A 13340-nucleotide genomic window follows, 5' to 3' on the forward strand; every position below is an offset into this window, starting at 1 on the left:
CTGCCCCCTAGTTATTGAACTCTCTACACAAGGAAAACATTTCCCCAATTACATTATCCGTATTCCGAGAAAATAACTTTGTACCTCAATGAAATCCCTGTCCTCAAACTTCTCTGCTCTAAGGAAAACAATAATCCTAACCCTCTGATAACAAGGTATAGAGCTGGATGAACACAGCAGGCCAAGCAGCACCAGTGGAGCAGGAAAGCTGACGTTTCAGGTGTAGACCCTTCTTCAGAAATTCATTTCTAAAGATCCAGCTCTACACCTTGTTATTTCAGATTCTCCAATATCTGCAGTTCCTACTATCTCAGCCCATCGATTATCTCTTCATAGGTGATTCACTACAGCCCAGGCAACATCATGGAGATTGTTTGCTGCACCCTCAAAAATGCAATCACATCCTATCTATGGTAAGGTGAACAGTATGACACAAAGTACACGAGCTGTTGTCTAATGTGTAATACAGCTTAGCTTGTTTATTTCAGATATCACAGGGTGTGGGTATTACTACTGCCCTTCCCTAACTGACCAGAGAGCAAATAAAGTCAACTGCAATGCTGTAGCTCTGAAGCCACACGTAAGCCAGACCAGGTAAGGCCAGTAGTTTCCTTCCCTTGAGAAAATTAGGGAATCAGATGGACTTTTTCAACAATCGACAATGGTTTTATGGTCATCATTAGACATTTAATTCCAGATTTTAATTGAATTCAAATTCCACCATCTGCCATGGTAGATTTCAATAATACCTGTGTTCCTGGATTCATAGTCTAGTGACAGTACCACTAGGCTACCACCTCCCCAAGTCATTGCCTTTATTTGTCAAACAAAGAGGTTACAAAGATTCCATATGCCTCTTAACCGCGTCATTTACCTGCAAGAGGGGTAACCGAACCCGACTGTCTTCAAGAATCTGTGGTCTTGCATAGTAAGGTCCCTCTGATCGTCTGTACTTCCGAGGGTCCTACCATTCAATGTGTCCTCCCTTGCCTGTGTGTCCTTCCAAAATGTATCACCTCACTTTGCATGCATTTCATTTCTCACAATTCAGCAAATCTGACCTCCCCATCGATATGTAATCAAAGGCTTTCCTATCTGTTAGTTACCATGCCTCCAAATTTCATGTCATCTGTGAATATACTGCTCATAGCTGCTGCATTCATGTCTAAATGATTAATGTACACCATAAACAATAAGGCTTCCAGCACTAAACCCTGTGATACACTACTGGACACATGTTTCCAGTCTCAAAGTTCCAGTTCCACATTTATCCTCAGCTTCCTGCCATTAAGCCAATTTTGGATTCACTTAGCCAAATTGTCCTGGATCCCATATGCTTTTAGCCTTTTCAACAGTTTGCTATACAAGACTTTGTCAAAAGCCTTACTGAAGTCCATGTAGACTGCATCAACTGCACTATCTTCATCTACATACCCAGCCACATCATTCAAAAATTCAGAGATAATGGGAACTGCAAATGCTGGAGAATCCAAGATAACAAAGTGTGGAGCTGGATGAACACAGCAGGCCAAGCAGCATATCAGGAGCACAAAAGTTGACGTTTCGGGCCTAGACCCTTCATCAGAGAGGTCTCTCCCTGACAAAGCTATGCTGACTCAAATCAGTTAATCTCTGTCTCTCCAAGTGGACATTAATTCTGTTGTTAGTCACTAACAATCCCCATTAACAACTTAACAAAGTGTGGAGCTGGATGAACACAGCAGACCAAGCAGCATTTTAGGAGCACAAAAGCTGACGTTTTGGGCCTAGACTCTTCATCAGAGAGGGGGATGGGGAGAGGGTTCTGAAATTAATAGGGAGAGAGAGGGAGGCAGACCGAAGATGGATAGAGGAGAGGATAGGTGGAGAGGAGAGTATAAGTGGGGAGGTATGGATGGGATAGGTCAGTCCGACGAGGATGGACAGGTCAAGGGGGCAGGATGAGGTTAGTAGGTAGGAAATGGACATGCAGCTTGAGGTGGGAGGAGAGGATAGGTGAGGGGAAGAACAGGTTAGGGAGGCAGGGACAAGCTGGGCTGGTTTTGGGATGCAGTGGGGGGAGGGGAGATTTTGAAGCTTATGAAATCCACATTGATGCCATTGGGCTGCAGGGTTCCCAAGCGGAATATGAGTTGCTGTTCCTGCAACCTTCGGGTGGCATCATTGTGGCACTGCAGGAGGCCCATGATGGACATGTCATCTAAAGAATGGGAGGGGGAGTTGAAATGGTTCGCGAGTGGGAGGTGCAGTTGTTTGTTGCGAACCGAGCAGAGGTGTTCTGCAAAGTGGTCCCCAAGCCTCCGCTTGGTTTCCCCAATGTAGAGGAAGCCACAACGGGTACAATGGATACAATATACCACATTGGCAGATGTGCAGGTGAACATCTGCTTGATATGGAAGGTCTTCTTGGGGCCTGGGATGGAGGGAGGAGGTGTGGAGGCAGGTGTAGCACTTCCTGCAGTTGCAGGGGAAAGTGCCATGTGTGGTGGGGCTGGAGGGGAGTGTGGAGCAGACAAGGGAGTCACGGAGAGAGTGGTCTCTCTGGAAGGCAGACAAAGGTGGGGACGGAAAAATGTCTTTAGTAGTGTGGTCGGATTGTAGATGGTGGAAGTGTCAGAGGTTGATGTGTTGTATCCGGAGGTCGGTGGGGTGGTATGTGAGAACAAGGGGGATCCTCTTTTGGCGGTTACTGCGGGGGCGGGGTGTGAGGGATGAGCTGCAGGAAATGCGGGAGACACAGTCGAGGGCATTCTCAACCATTGTGGGGGTTGTTGCGGCCCTTGACGAACGAGGACATGTAGGATGTGTGGGAATGGAATGCCTCATCCTGGGAGCAGATGTGGCGGAGGCGGAGGAATTGGGAATAGGGGATGGAATTTTTGCAGGAAGATGGTTGGGAGGAGGTGTATTCCAGGTAGCTGTGGGAGTCAGTGGGCTTGAAATGGACATCGGTTTGTAGGTGGTTGCCTGAGATGGAGACAGACAGGTCCAGGAAGGTGAGGGATGTGTTGGAGATGGTCCAGGTGAACTGAAGGTTGGGGTGGAAGGTGTTGGTGAAATGGATGAACTGTTTGAGCTCCTATTAGGAACATGAGACAACGCCAATACAGTCATCTATGTAACGGAGGAAGAGGTGGGGTTTAGGAACTGTCTTTCCCTCTCTTTGGGCTCTATCTTATCATTTACTCCCTACCCTACCCACCTCCCTATTTTCTGCATATATACTGATGTTTTCCCAGCCACCATCTGGTGACGAAGGGTCACCAGATGTAAAATGTTAACTCAGTTTTCTCCTCCAAAGATGCTGCCAGATCTGCTGAGCTTTTGCAGAAACTTTGTTTTTGCTCCTGATTTACAGCATTCACAGTTCTTTTGGTTTTTATCCCTGTTTCAGAAGTTAGGGAACTAGAAGGCTAGTAACTATAGGCTGGATAGCCTGACCTCGGTCATTGGTAAGACTTTAGAGTCCATTATTAAGGATGAGATTACGGATTATTTAGGAGTCCATGGTAAAATAGGGCTGAGTCAGCATGGCTTCGCTAAGAAGAGATCATACCTCACAAATCTGTTAGAATCCTGTGAGGTGGTAATGGGCATGCTGGACAAAAGGCATTTAAGCTAATTTTGCAGACAATACAAAGATAACTGGAGGACTACGTAATGTTGAGGAAGTGGGAAGACTGGAACAATTTGGACAGGCTAGGAAAGTGGGAAAGAAGTGGCAGATGGAATACAATGGAGGAAAGTCTCAGGTTATGCACTTTGGTGGGAAGAATCGTAGATTATTTTCTAAACAGAGCAAGTCTTCAGAAATTTGAAGCAGAAAGAGATTTAGGATTCCTCATTCAGGATTCTCTTAAGAGTAACATGCAGATTCAGTTGGCAATTAGGAAGGCAAATGCAATGTTAGCATTTATTTCAAGAAAGCTAGAATACAAGAGCAAAATGTACTGCTGTTGCTGTGTAGCTTTCTGGTCAGACTATGTTTGGAGTATTGTGTATGAACCAAAAGAACTACAGATTCTGAGGAAAAATGGGTTCTGAGAAAGGGTCACCAGACCTGAAATGTTAACTCTGATTTCTCTTCGTAGCTGCTGCTCGACCTGCTGAGCTTTTCCAGCAATTTCTGTTTTTGTTTGGAATATTTTGAGCATTTTGGGCCCTGAATCTAAGGAAGGGTGTGCTGGAATTGGAGGCGATCCAGAAAAGATTACAGCCAAATTCAGCTGATGACACTTTACTCACACCATCTAACACCCTTGGTAACCTACAGAGACTTGTTCTTCAACACTCCTCACATAACAGTTGTGTGATCTTTTGATCTCTGCCTATAAACTCTGTGTCTGTGTGCTCTTCTCTCTCACTTCAGCTAACAAAGGGGCTGCACTCCAAAAGCTTCTGGCCCCAACACTGGTCTCTGTAGCATTCCATTAGTTATAATTTGCCAACCCAAAAATGACCCTATTACCAACAGTATGTACCTCCTGTTAATTGGCCAGTCCTCTATCAATGTCATTATCCTCAAACCTATCTCCTGAAACCATGAACTCTTACTGTGAACCATAATATTTCATACAGCACCTTACTGGATGCCTTTTGGAAATCCAAATATGCTACATCTGTTGGTTTCCCTTCAAACATCCAATTTATTATATCTTTGGCGCAACATCGAGGGCCGAAGGGCCTGTTCTGCACTGTATTGTTCTATGTTCAAAGAGGTCTAATAAACCTATCAAACATAAATTTCCATTCACGAAATCATGTTGACAACACCCAATTTTATTGTTTTTTTTTCTGAATACCTCCTACTCTAACATTGTAATCAATCCAGGGCATCAACTTTGGCTCAATGGAGAGAAAAGAAGGGCAAGCCAGGAGTAGCACCAAGCATATCTAAAAATGAGGTGTCGACCAGGTGAAGCTACCAAACAGGACAACTTGCTACTAAACGGACCTGGGCTCAAAAGAAGAGTCATCTAGACTCCAAAACATTAGCTCGTTCTCTCAATGGAAGCTGCCTGACTCACTGTAATCTCCAACATTTTTTGCTTTCATGATATATGCCAGCATTGACAGCAATTTGTTCATCTTTGATGATGTTTTATGTTTTACTGAGGCAGCACGAAGCATAAATGGTGTCAATAGATGAAATGTTTGAAATATTGTGATGATAATAAGGTGAGGCTGAAACATTACTTCACGTACACATATACACACATATACACTTTCTGCTGGAAAAGAAAGAAAAGACACATTTCTCTGCAGAGGTTGTCTTTCTAAAATAAAAAGAGCGTTCTGACCATTTGGTTACTCTTAAAGGCAAAAGGACATAAGCTGAGCATCTTGTTTTTAGCAGTCTTTCCTCCAAAAGAGCTTGCACTCAGCAGGTTTCTCACTAACTGACCCAGAGAGAACAAGAGCCTTCTTGCAAGGCGCTCATTAAAAACAGCCACAGGAGCATCTACAGTAGCCAAGCAGCATCATCCAGCTCTACACTTTGTTGTCCCTGATTCTCCAGCATCTGCAGTTCACATTATCTCTGATACAACAGCATCTACAGTAATGCAAGTAGTGATCACCAGTCATCTGATTTTGTTATGTTGAAATAAAACTCCCCAATGCCCATAGTGTCCACATCTGTGTACCATAGAACATTACAGCGCAGAACAGGCCCTTTGGCCTTCAATGTTGCGCCGACCTGTGAAACCAATCTGAAGCCCATCTAGCCTACACTATTCCATTATCATCCATATGTTTATGCAATGACCATTTAAGTGCCCTTAAAGTTGACGAGTCTACGACTATTGCAGGCAGGGCATTCCACGCCCTTACTACCCTAAATGTAAAGAACCTACCTCTGATATCTGCCCTATATCTATCACCCCTCAATTTAAAGTTATTTACCAGGTTAGATTGAGTAAGGTGGATAGGGAGTGAATGATAAAATTGGTGCAGGAGAAAAGGAGACCATTTGAAACTTGTGTCTACGTTGTTATTCTTAAGGAGCATTTCATTTGGTGTCACTTCACAATCTTCTCATAATGCAGCACATAATTACATTTTCAGATTACAATATAATTCCCTTTCAAAGACTTTAGTTGAACCTGCCTCCCAAAATTCTGAGACATTACATTCCAGACCTTAACCACTCAACTGAAGATGCCTCCCCATGCTCCCCCACCCCACACACTCTCAGGCAGTATATTGCAGACCATAACCAGTTGCTTCACAATAGCTGATGTCATTGTTGGTTCTTTCTGACAATGAACTAAAACCTGTGCTCTCCTGTTCTCAATCCTTCCACCGAGGGGAATAGTTTCTCCATTTTCAGTCTGTTTCAACTCCTTATGATTTTAAATATCTCTCTCAAATCACTGCTGAACCTTCTTTGCAGTTGCCATATCGGCAATCCATTCTATCAAATGAGTTTTCTCGTACATCTGTTTATTGTCATAAATCTTTTCTACTCGCTCTACATTACCTTCACATTCTCACAGAAGTATGGTGCTTCGTATCCTGGTTGCAATGTTCTGGTAAAGCTCTGTTGGAAATTGAGATTGCCCTTAAACATGTGGCCACTTAATATACCCTGTTTGGTACTTCCTGTCTAGCTTGAAGCCCACAATTAACTGTGTCATGTTAACAACTAGCCTTCAGCAAATATAATCAAATCTTCCTTATATGAAAAATGGGGCAATGTTTTTGGAATTACTGAAGTAATGACTAAAGTCAAATATCTTTCAGGTGCCACCCTACCCCAATATCCATGTGGCGTATTGAAAAATAAGTTGGTTTTATTTTTAGAAGGAATGAAAAGTAATTTTCAAATGGAGGTGGGCAAGAGGACAACAGTCATCCTGGCATCATGAGTAACTGCCCATGGTCATTGGCTAGGAGAGTTCAGACAGGTGATTGTCACAACAGAGATGGCCTGTTCCCAATATAATGTATATCAAATGCAATAGGTGGGGGAGCGGATTCCAAGGAAAGCAATAAGCCACCACCTTCTGAGGAAGACCCGGAGTTCCCTATATCAGCCCAAAGCAAAAAACAAAGACTATAAGACCACAAGGCCATGTGATATATGAGCATAATTGCCACATTCAGACCACTGAATCTGCTCCACCATTCAATTACAGCTGATATGTTCCTCAATCTTGTTCTCTTGCCTTCCCCCGATGACATTTAATCCCCTTAATAATCAAAAACATACCTGTCTCTGTATTAAATACACTCTATGACTTGACCTCCACAGCCTTCTGTGGCAATGAATTCCACATATTCACAATCTTCAGGCTGAAGGAATTCCTCCTCATCTCAGTTCTAAAGAGTTGCCCCTTCCTTCTGAGATTGTGCCCATGGATCCTACCTCTCCTATTGGTGGAAACATCTTCTTCATGCCCACTCTATCTAGGAGGAAAGTTTAAGGGAGATATGTGTGGAAAGTTCTTCACACAGAGGGTGGTGGGTGCCTGGAACGTGTTGCCAGTGGAGGTGGTAGACACAGACACATTAGCGTCTTTTAAGATACATTTGGACAGGTACATGGATGGGCAGGGAGCAAATGGACACAGACCGTTAGAAAATAGATGACAGGTTAGACAGAGGATCTTGATCAGCGCAGGCTTGGAGGGCTGAAGGGCCTGTTCCTGTGCTGTAGGTTTCTTTGTTCTTTGTTCTTTTTCTCTCTGTGTTCTGTAAGTTTCATTGAGGTGCATCAGCTTCCACATTACTAAGATAGCAACCAATAAAGACTACATCAAAAGGTTACTAGATATCTGCAATTTGGAAGTGAGTTGCCTCTACTCCTCCATTCAGAATGGCTTCAGCATCAGTGAAACTTTCTCAATTGTCACGGTTCTATACTTGCCTTATCCAACTAATTTTATCTAATCAAATCTAAACTGCTGCTTCTGAACAAATCCAACAAATTGTCAAAAAATTGGGGCCAGTAATAAACTGCCTGTATAAGGTAAATATAATCATGAACAACTCTATCCGTTTATCATTATAACTTTGTTCTTGAGCTCCATACAGTGTACAATTCTGTCCGTCCTGCTATTGAAGTGATGTTATTAAACTGGAAAGGGTGATAACAAGATTTACAAGGATATTACTGAGATTGCTGGATTTTAGTTTTAAGGAGAGGCTGGGACTTTTTGTGCCCTGGAGTGTAGGAAGCTGAAGAGGGCCCTTATAAGGCTTTCTAAAGTGATGATGGACATAGATAGAGTGCACAGCCAAGGTCTTTTCCCTCGAGTAGGGGAGACAGAAGCTGGAGGGTATAGGTTTAAGGAGAGAGGAGAAAGACCTGAAATGACCATAGGGGCAACATTTTTCATGCAGAGGGTGGTGCGCACATGGACCAAACTGCCAGAGGAGGTAGTGGCAACTGGTGCAATTACAGGATTTAAAACACATTTAGACAAGTGCAGGTTTAGAGGGATATGAGCCAAACACAGTTAAATGAGACAAGTTCTGTTCAGGATATCTGGTTGGAGTGGATGAGCTGGGCTGAAGGGCCTGTTTCCATTCTGTATAACTCTATGACTCCATAATAAAATTCAGATGATATGTTTCTGTCATCCGCACAATTCAGGATACTTTCACATTTTCCTTCACCCACAGATTTTGAAATGATGCCCTGGAGACTAAGGACCAAGTCATAAAACACATGAGGTGAAGCAAGGATTGCATCACTGACAGCTGGGGAACCCTAACAGAAACCTTCCTCTGTCTGTAAAACGTCCATCGGCCATTCCTGTTTTATTCTGTGACAGCCAATTTCATTTCTATGTTGCTCCTGTCGCTTTTATATTTAAAAGCCTTGTTCACAAATCTGTTGTGTGGCACTTAGTAAAATGACCTTCTGTAGGTCCATGTACATCTTATCATCAACTCCCTTTGTTACCTTAACAAAAACTGCAGAAATGGTCAACAGGATTTGTTGTTAACAAATTGCTGCTCAGTTTCCTTAATCAACTCATATTTGTCCAAGTAGCTACTAATTTAACATTTTAAAAGATTCCCAACCAACAAAATTAAACTAACTGTACTGGGCTTATTTTTACAAACTTTCTGAAACAAAGTGTAACATTTACAATTGCCTAGATCTTATGCACTGTCCCTGAGTCTAAGGAAGTTGAGAAAGTTATGGCTAATGCTTCACAATTTCTCACGTTCCTTAGAATCCTTAGATTTGTCTCATCCAGTCTGAAATCCTTACCAACTTGAAATATAGGCAGCCTATCCAAAATTTATTCCTTAAAAGTTGAATTCCTTCAAATGTCTGAAATTTCAGCTCTGACATTATGGCCTGGTCAGTATCTTGCTGCTTAGTAAAATACCTCAGCTATGTCCCTGCCTCTGTGTATAATCCTCGGTCCCCAGTTGGTCTCTGATCTGCTGCACTACTCTTCATACCACCCTCTTCCGATTGATGTGCCTCAGGAGACTTTGTGATTCACCCTTCATGTCGGCTGCTAGTTTCTTTTTCATCTACCTCACTTTTCTTTTCACGTTTCATCACCTCCCCGAATGTCTATATTTAGCCCAGTTTTAAATTATATTATTCATCTGACATTTGTCTTAAACACTCTTTTTCTTCATCCTTATCTTTGTCATTATCCAGAAAAATGTGGATTTGTTTACTGTGATTTCCTCTTTGTGTGAATATACTTCAATTGGACTTGAAATCTGTTCAGTTGCAGAGCTGCTGCGAATCTTTGATTCCAGTTTGGGCCAGATCCATTCTTACTCTACTGACTATCGTCTCTCAGTTAATTGTTCTGGCTCTGAATTTTTCCTGGTCTTTTATTATATTCAATCTAAACATCATGATGCATTTAAGCCCTCAATTCTTGTCCACAGTTTCGTTTAGACTGACACAAACCCAATATGTAGGTGTACCATTGCCTCCCATGCATATCAGTGGAAAAGAAACCTCCTGAGCTTACTCTCGGAGCTCTTGCCCCTCAATGCGGAGTCTGTGGTGTATTAATAACATCACTAGAAAAGTAATTCAGACCCCAGGCTAATATCCTGAGAACGTGTATTTGACCCCACCATTGCAGATGGTGAAATTTTAATTCAGTGACTATCTTGAATGAAGTTAGTTTAATGGTGACCATATAACCATTATTGATTGTTGTAAAAACCCATTAGGTTTACTAATGTTCTTTAGGGAAGGAAATCTGCTGCCCTTACCTGTCCTGACCTCCATGTGACTCACTGCAGTGTGAGTCTTAGCTGCCCACGGGCAATTAGGTAGTGGTAAAAAATTGGCCAAATAAACAAAAAATTACCTTTATGCTATTTCTGCTAAATACAGGATAAAATCAAAGCTTGGACAAAATGTGTTTATAATTATAGCTATATTTGTTGCTTTTGCTGCACTTTCTGTGATTTGTCTTAAAATTAGTTCTTCTACACTTTTCCCACTATTCTTTCTGGCATTTCTTCTACACTTAACAATGTAATTGTTCCATCTTTTTCCTTCGCTCTTGCAAAATAGATTGTGCCCTAGAACCCTCTACTAGGTAATAAAATGTGGAGCTGGATGAACACAGCAGGCCAAGCAGCATCTCAGGAGCACAAAAGCTGACGTTTCGGGCCTAGACCCTTCATCAGAGAGGGGGATGGGGTGAGGGTTCTGGAATAAATAGGGAGAGAGGGGGAGGCGGACCGAAGATGGAGAGAAAAGAAGATAGGTGGAGAGGAGAGTATAGGTGGGGAGGTAGGGAGGGGATAGGTCAGTCCAGGGAAGACGGACAGGTCAAGGAGGTGGGATGAGGTTAGTAGGTAGCTGGGGGTGCGGCTTGGGGTGGGAGGAAGGGATGGGTGAGAGGAAGAACAGGTTAGGGAGGCAGAGACAGGTTGGACTGGTTTTGGGATGCAGTGGGTGGAGGGCAAGAGCTGGGCTGGTTGTGTGGTACAGTGGGGGGAGGGGACGAACTGGGCTGGTTTAGGGATGCAGTGGGGGAAGGGGAGATTTTGAAACTGGTGAAGTCCACATTGATACCATTAGGCTGCAGGGTTCCCAGGCGGAATATGAGTTGCTGTTCCTGCAACCTACGGGTGGCATCATTGTGGCACTGCAGGAGGCCCATGATGGAAATATCATCTAAAGAATGGGAGGGGGAGTGGAAATGGTTTGCGACTGGGAGGTGCAGTTGTTTGTTGCGAACTGAGCGGAGGTGTTCTGCAAAGCGGTCTCCAAGCCTCCGCTTGGTTTCCCCAATGTAGAGGAAGCCACATCGGGTACAATGGATGCAGTATACCACATTGGCAGATGTGCAGGTGAACCTCTGCTTAATGTGGAATGCCATCTTGGGGCCTGGGATAGGGGTGAGGGAGGAGGTGTGGGGGCAAGTGTAGCATTCCCTGCGGTTGCAGGGGAAGGTGCCGGATGTGGTGGGGTTGGAGGGCAGTGTGGAGCGAACAAGGGAGTCACAGAGAGAGTGGTCTCTCCGGAAAGCAGACAGGGGTGGGGATGGAAAAATGTCTTGGGTGGTGGGGTCGGATTGTAGATGGCAGAAGTGTCGGAGGATGATGCGTTGTATCCGGAGGTTGGTGGGGTGGTGTGTGAGAACGAGGGGTATCCTCTTTGGGTGGTTGTGGCGGGGGCGGGGTGTGAGGGATGTGTTGCGGGAAATGAGGGAGACGCGGTCAAGGGCGTTCTCGATCACTGTGGGGGGAAAGTTGCGGTCCTTGAAGAACTTGGACATCTGGGATGTGCGGGAGTGGAATGTCTTATCGTGGGAGCAGATGCGGCGGAGGTGGAGGAATTGGGAATAGGGGATGGAATTTTTGCAGGAGGGTGGGTGGGAGGAGGTGTATTCTAGGTAGCTGTGGGAGTCGGTGGGCTTGAAATGGACATCAGTTACAAGCTGGTTGCCTGAGATGGAGACTGAGAGGTCCAGGAAGGTGAGGGATGTGTTGGAGATGGCCCAGGTGAACTGAAGGTTGGGGTGGAAAGTGTTGGTGAAGTGAATGAACTGTTCGAGCTCCTCTGGGGAGCAAGAGGCGGCGCCGACACAGTCATCAATGTACCGGAGGAAGAGGTGGGGTTTGGGGCCTGTGTAGGTGCGGAAGAGGGACTGTTCCACGTAACCTACAAAGAGGCAGGCATAGCTGGGGCCCATGCGGGTGCCCATGGCCACCCCCTCAGTCTGCAGGAAGTGGGTAACCCCGCCCACGGCCGACGGAATCCTGCCCACAGCCGATGGAACCCTGCCCACGGCCGACGGAACCCCGCCCACGGCCGACGGAACCCCGCCCACAGCTGACGGAACCCTGCCCACGGCCGACGCCGACAGAACCCCGCCCATAGCCGACGATCTCATTGCTCCGCCCACGGCCGACGACCTCATCGCTCCGCCCACAACCTCCACGGCCAGCAACCCCAGAGAAGACAGCCACACTGAACCCTGCCGCATCTTCACCATCCCCCCAGACCTCCCACTGACTGAGGACGAACGGTCAGTCCTAAGCAAGGGGCTCACCTTTGTCCCCCTACAACCACACATCAACCAATACCAGTCACGATTGGACATAGAGCAGTTTTTCCGCCGTCTTCGCCTCCATGCCTACTTCTTCAACCGGGAGCCTAAGCCTCCCTCCACTGACTCCTTCACCCGCTTCCAACACAAGTCCTCCTCCTGGACACCACCCCCAGGCCTCCTACCCTCCCTCGACCTCTTCATCTCCAACTGCTGTCGAGACATTAACCGCCTCAACCTCTCCACCCCTCTCACCCATTCCAACCTCTCCCCCACAGAACGGGCAGCCCTCTGCTCCCTCTGCTCCAACCCCAACCTCACCATCAAACCCGCAGACAAGGGTGGCGCAGTGGTAGTATGGCGCACTGACCTCTACATCGCCGAGGCCAGACGCCAACTCTCCGACACCACCTCCTACCTCCCCCTCGATCATGACCCCACACCCGAGCACCAAACCATCATCTCCAACACCATTCATGACCTCATCACCGCAGGGGACCTCCCACCCACAGCCTCCAACCTCATTGTTCCCCAACCCCGCACGGCCCGTTTCTATCTCCTTCCCAAAACCCACAAACCTGCCTGCCCTGGTCGACCCATCGTCTCAGCCAGCTCCTGCCCCACCGAACTCATCTCCACCTATCTGGACTCCATTTTCTGTCCTTTGGTCCAGGAACTCCCCACCTACGTCCGTGACACCACCCACGCCCTCCACCTCCTCCAGGATGTCCAATTCCCTGGCCCCCAACACCTCATCTTCACCATGGACGTCCAGTCCCTATACACCTGCATTCCGCATGCTGATGGCCTCAAGGCCCTCCACTTCTTCCTGTCCCGCAG

This window comes from Stegostoma tigrinum, chromosome 25 (assembly GCF_030684315.1).
Source record: "Stegostoma tigrinum isolate sSteTig4 chromosome 25, sSteTig4.hap1, whole genome shotgun sequence".
NCBI lineage: Eukaryota > Metazoa > Chordata > Chondrichthyes > Orectolobiformes > Stegostomatidae > Stegostoma > Stegostoma tigrinum.